We start from the raw sequence: 5,958 nt of genomic DNA on the forward strand, positions 1-5,958 counted from the left end.
AAAAAAAAAAAAAAAAACAAGAGAGCATATATATGTGTATGTATGTATATATACTTATGTATAGCATGATTTCACAGCGCTTTTTGTGTTGCCTTTTTTACTGCACGCTGCACATCAAAAACTTTGACAGAAATGGAACGGCAGCCACGCACAGGATGCAGCCCAAGCGTTGTCAAGCTTCAGCGATGCCTAAAAGCATGCAACACATATTCAAAATGCTAACTAACACATGCCAACTTACATATGTATGTATTTACTTTACGCACACAAACTGACAAGCTTGTTTAATAGATATTTTAAATCATAATGATTCAAAGTAACCGCAATCCTAACGAATTCTTAACGCAGTTGTAACGATTCGGTTGAATTTTCAATATCAAGAGTGAATTTTAATTTTAAAATATATTGAATTAATAAAAACAATATTTGAAAATCACCTAAAACAAGAACTAACATTAAATTTATTTGACTATATAGTGAAACTATATTTGTTAAGAAATACAATGCAAATAAGAAATGTTTTATATATTTATTCCATCTATGTGTTATACTAAAATATATACTATTAATATACTAAAATATATATTATTCATATACTAAATACTACATTTTCATATTCTTCAATTCTCTAAATTATTAACAAAGATCTGTTACCGTACTATCTAGAACATAGTATTTAGAAACTATAAATTAATAAAATATAACTTTGTGCCTGCAGGAAATGTATGAGACATCTCCGACAATAGTTCTATATCAATATACCAAGTATAGCCTTCGGTATATTTCAAAATTTTTTGCGTTATATTAACTACCGCACTCTTTTTGTCTTATTCAAGAGGTCTCAAAGATCTTTTTAATATTTCAAAAATGCGTCTAAGAATTTAACTAAAATATATTTTAAATTGTTACTGAAACGAATAATAATATCAAATGTTATCAGTTTTCACACAATACTGTATTTGACACTTTAAATAGTAGCGATTATGTTGCTTATATTGAAAATTTCCACTGATTTAGATAGTGTCAACAAATATACGAATGAAAATTTATTACAGAATCGTTGTCTGTCTTTTCAGCACGCTTTATTAGAAAAAGCCAAATGCCTGGTACAAGGAGAAAACTGTGCATGTATGGAAGTAGCAAAAATAATAATAGTTATAAAAATCATAAAAGCATGTGCTACATGGCGTATACGCAACGGACATAGGGCACAGCTATCGCTCTACTGTTGAAAAGTGAAAGTTTATAGTTGGCGCACGTTCATAAAGTTTTGCGTGTTATACAAAAGATTTATTATATCGCATATATCGCTGGCTGTTGGTTTTTTGTTTTCTTTTTTTTCCCATTTTTGTTTTTTTTTTTTTTTTTGTTGCTCGCTCTCTCGCTTTTTTCTGCTTTCAGTCTTCTTTTGCTGCTCTCTTTTTATGCTGTGTTTGCCTTTTAGCTTTCTTTTTTTTATGTTTTCCATGGCGTTTTTGCTTTGTTGTTTTCGCTGGTCGACAACAGCAGCAACAACAACCACAACAACATAAAATGGCTGGGCAAATATGGCCTTGGGAGTTTTCGGTAACGGAATTAATGTGATTGTGAAAATTTCAATAGGCGACGGCGAAAAGTTTCCATTGCATCTGTGTTCTGCTTTGGTTTGCCTCTCTGTACGTGTGTGTGTGTGTGTGTGTGTGTGTTCGTCCGGGTAATATAAAATTTTTTGATAACTTATAAATCTGTACATCCCACACATACATACTTCTTCTTTGTGGTATGTCTATGTCTGTCTGTGTGTGTATCCTGACAGCTTTTTATGACTTGTCTGCCAATTGGGCTAATGTAATTTGAAGAGACTGTAAATAGCAGCTTACAGCAATAATACTTTTAATAATTGCTATAACGGTTGGAAAAGCGACCAAATACATTAATTCGTTTATTTATGCACAATTTCATCACAAAACTGTTGATCCGCATAAAAATCATTGTTGCTTCTTCTGCTCTCAATTTTAACTTAACTCTTTATTTGTGAGCATTTTCATCTATGTTACTGTATCTACTGATCTTTGTGATTAAGTGAAATATGCATTTTAAAGAATGAAATGAACTCGTAATTCATCAAAAATAAATCCAAACTGAAATGTGAAACCTTATTAAACACATAAAATGTAAAGCTTAATCTTTGATTTTCTTTTAAAATCATTAAGATGCGCATAATCAAATTCAACACATTTTAAAATATAATTTAAAGATTTCCAAACATGTAAATAAATTTGTTTCTCAATTGTGAATGTAATAAACTATTAACTCAACAAAATAAATTTAGAAAGAGCTGTGAAAATGCAAAGTTCCAATCTTATTTTTCTTTTCAATTCATTAAGATTTGCTCATACATATAAATTTCAAATATTATTACAAATTTATTTTGAAAGTTTTCAACCAAATAAATCTGAAATTAAATGATATAAAAGGTATATAAAAAATACAACTAGAAATTTAATTTATTTATTCACATCGCTTACTTAACTTAAGCAAAATTTTTAATATAGTTCACGAGTTCTTTTCAAACTTTTGACTAAATTAAAGAGCAGTCCCAAAGTGGAACATAAAACATTGAACTAAACTAACAGCACAATAAAGAGGTAAATCATTAATATTGTTATCGTAGGATAATTCAAATAAAACTGCTCACTTAATTTCAACACAATTATATTTATTGACCTTTTAATCTTCGTTATATGCTTTATAAATTAGATACGTTTAGAATAGACACACATCTAAAATTGTATTTTGGGAACTTTGGCAATTTAATCAATGTTTTAATGTCATTATTTAGTAAGAATTTATCTTTTAAGTCGTGCCAGAAGCACTCACAAATCCTTGACATGCACTTGCCAACATTCTGCAGTACTTGAAACCCATTTGTTTGGCCCAACGAATGAACAAGCGAACGAAGGAACGTTTTCCAAAATCCCCAACTCTCTCTCTCTAAAAGGACCCACAGCCAATTTGTTTGCAGCAGCTTTGGGCAAAAGCTGAGCTAAAGGATGCACTTCAAACAGAACAACTCCAGTGACAGGCGGCAATTAATTGAGCTGATGGATGCTGCTCGCAGCAACAGAGATAAAAAATATTGAAGGACGCAATAAAACCAAAACCAAGGATAATAAAGATTCTGTTTGCCAGTAACTTTACATGCACACACTCGCCCTCACACACACACACACACACACACACACTCATACACACACAAAGGATGCACACCAAGAGCTCTGTCATTATGTAGGTGAACGGCTTAGAGTAGCTAACGCTACTGCGGGTTAGTTTTGTTGTTGGGAGGGTAGCCGGGAGGGGAGTGTTGTAGTGCCTGCAGAGGTTACGAGGCAGTGGTCAAGCCTTGAGATTTTACGCAGCTGCGTAAGCTGCGTGGCAGTGTAGTACACAATAATACCGTTATTATGTACCGCACTAGACATATACATATAGAACCTATACATATATATGTATACAATGCGGGCGTGCGAGTGTGTGTGTGTGTTTGTGTGTGTGGGAGCGTGCGTAGTAGTAAATAGTAAAATACCATAGCATACTTTTTTGGGCGCGCAACACAAAAACAAAATGCGCACGCACTCAACGACACGACAATTTTGATTTATGGCACCGCTTGAAACTTTTGCTAATTTATGTAATTTTTTTTTTAAAGAAAAAAACCTAATGATTTTCAACGGGTTCTTGTTTTTTTTTCTTTTCCCCTTTGTATGTGTGTGTGAGAGCGTAATTTTATTGTGCAATCAACGAGTGCAGCTTCGAATGTAGCTTGGGAAGGGAGAGTGCGAGAGCGCCAAGCATTGCGGCTCTCGCGCTCTTTAAAGTTTCTCTTTTGCTTTCGCTCTCGCACTCTCGGGATACCGTCAGTGTTTCGCATTCAGTCACACTTACACTTGCTTACTCAGCGCGCCAAATTCGCAATTTCGAAGCTTGAGTGCGAAAAAGCGTTGCTCGTTGACCAAAAACAAAAATTTGCTTGGCACAGGAACGCCTAGCAGGAATGGAACGGTGAGGCGAAATTGGCGGAGTACTCCGTTCTATGTGCAGCGAAGCGCAGCGCTGTCGTAGTCGCAGTCGCAGTCGCGGTAAACGTTGCCGTCGCCGTTAGCGTCAACAGATTTGCCGACAAAAAACACACACGCTACAACGTTTTTACTACGAGAACGTTGAGCAGGATTTACAGGACGAGCGGTGGACGTGTACTTTCGAAATGCGCGCGACGAGAGACAATTTATATGACTGCGCGGCGTTGGCGTCGGCGTCAGAGTTGGGGCCTGCTCTTCGGCTTTTTGGCGCTCACAAATATTGTACTACCACACACACATATACATATATATGTAATGTACGGCTACATATATATTTATATACATATATATATATATATATATAATTTTTTCTACATTTGCTTTTAAGAAATTGTGGTGTACACAGATTTTCACATGGCTTTTCTAAATTGCAGCCGCGTATTTCGAGCTTTATTCGTTTCTACCTCTTGTTTTACAACACTGTATTAATTTTGTCGACTGATGTAAATTTTTATTTGGGACGCTTTCGACGTTCCCGTTTTTAACACTAGCAAAAAACACGAATTTAACTATTAATGCTCATTTGTATCAATGTGTGCTTTGTCAATTTATCAAATTATTTATTGCACTGCTAGCATGTATTTATTTATTTTTTTTTTTTTTATTTATAGGCGTCGCGTTTTAGTTTTGTTGTTTTGTATTGGCTTTTAGATTTAATTCTTTTGGCTATTTGGCGTTTCGCGCAAAAACGCATCCACACTCGCCAGGTTCACGCACCGAACTGAAACTGAGAGCGTTGCGCTCTTTTTGAGGCCATTGCTTTGGGGAGCATGTTGCTCGCCACTTCGAAAACAACATTGGGGAGAGCGATGGAGAGGGCAACATTACACATGCCAAGGAAACGCGCGCCAAGTTGCTCATTTAAATGCTTGGAAATGTATATATTTGCCTCTCTGACAGGCAAGTTTCACGAACACACTTAAAACTAGACAAATATTCAAATTCCATTTAAAAATATTTGATTGCTCTTTGTTAAGTTTACCAAATAAATTAAAAATACTATTTTCACAAATTCGCTGAATTTCTTCACACAACAGTTGTCCTTGGTAATCGAATAATTGGGGATGAACGTGTTTGTTGTTTGTTATTGGTCATAAAACACAGGGTGACCAGTGACAAGTGGAATTTCAAAATGTGTATTAAAGGCCAAAAAAATATACTAAATCTACCACTTTCCTTGGTTATAGCTTGGTTACACTTTATTCGGTATTAAAACAAAGGCGAACTTTTTAAAAAGATCGTTACTTACTTTTAGTTCTGATTTTAATTTCAATTTTATATAATTGGAATACAATAGTAATGTAACATGTTGCTGAAAATGGTACACAATTAATGCTGACGATGCGACTATTGACTGTTCTAGGAAAGTTTACATTAAAAATGAGAGCTATGTAAATCGCGCGAGCTTTAGTAAATCTCCATATTATAAAATAAAATCAATCATAATTCTCAAATCCAATTAAAAACAACCTAAGAACCTGGTACTATTAATTTCAAATTATTTCCAGTCGTTTTATTTATATTTTACTTATAGTTACCCAAACACGTTCAATTTTGCACTGTGTCTAAAGCATAATTATTCAACAAGAAAGCTTTTCGTGTCACGAAAGTTATTGTGAATTTCAATAAAGCTCCCAAAGTTTTGTAACAACTACTAAAATTTAAATGAACAAACTACGAATCGTGTTCATTTTTAAAGAGATTTCCATTAAGTTAATTTGCTTTTCATGAAAATTTGATATTTTTAAGAATTTTCAAGAATGATTCAAAGTAAACACTGTATTAGTTTTGGTTATGTATATACAAAAATATCAATATATATTTATTTTATTTTTTTGTT

At 33.8% G+C, this 5,958-nt stretch overlaps 1 protein-coding gene across 2 annotated transcripts in view; it reads right to left on the reverse strand.

Moving 5' to 3' along the window:
• Positions 1-4,827, reverse strand: part of LOC117563725 (voltage-dependent calcium channel subunit alpha-2/delta-3) — a 57,382-nt gene extending 52,555 nt beyond the window's left edge. For both annotated transcript variants that reach the window (XM_034242189.2, XM_034242187.2), the window contains exon 1: positions 3,925-4,827. The gene's annotated coding sequence lies outside the window, so the exon portion shown is untranslated. The remainder of the gene's footprint in view (positions 1-3,924) is intronic.
• Between the last annotated feature and the right edge of the window lie 1,131 nt (positions 4,828-5,958).

This window comes from Drosophila albomicans, chromosome 2L (genome assembly GCF_009650485.2).
Source record: "Drosophila albomicans strain 15112-1751.03 chromosome 2L, ASM965048v2, whole genome shotgun sequence".
In the NCBI taxonomy this organism is placed as follows: Eukaryota; Metazoa; Arthropoda; class Insecta; order Diptera; family Drosophilidae; genus Drosophila; species Drosophila albomicans.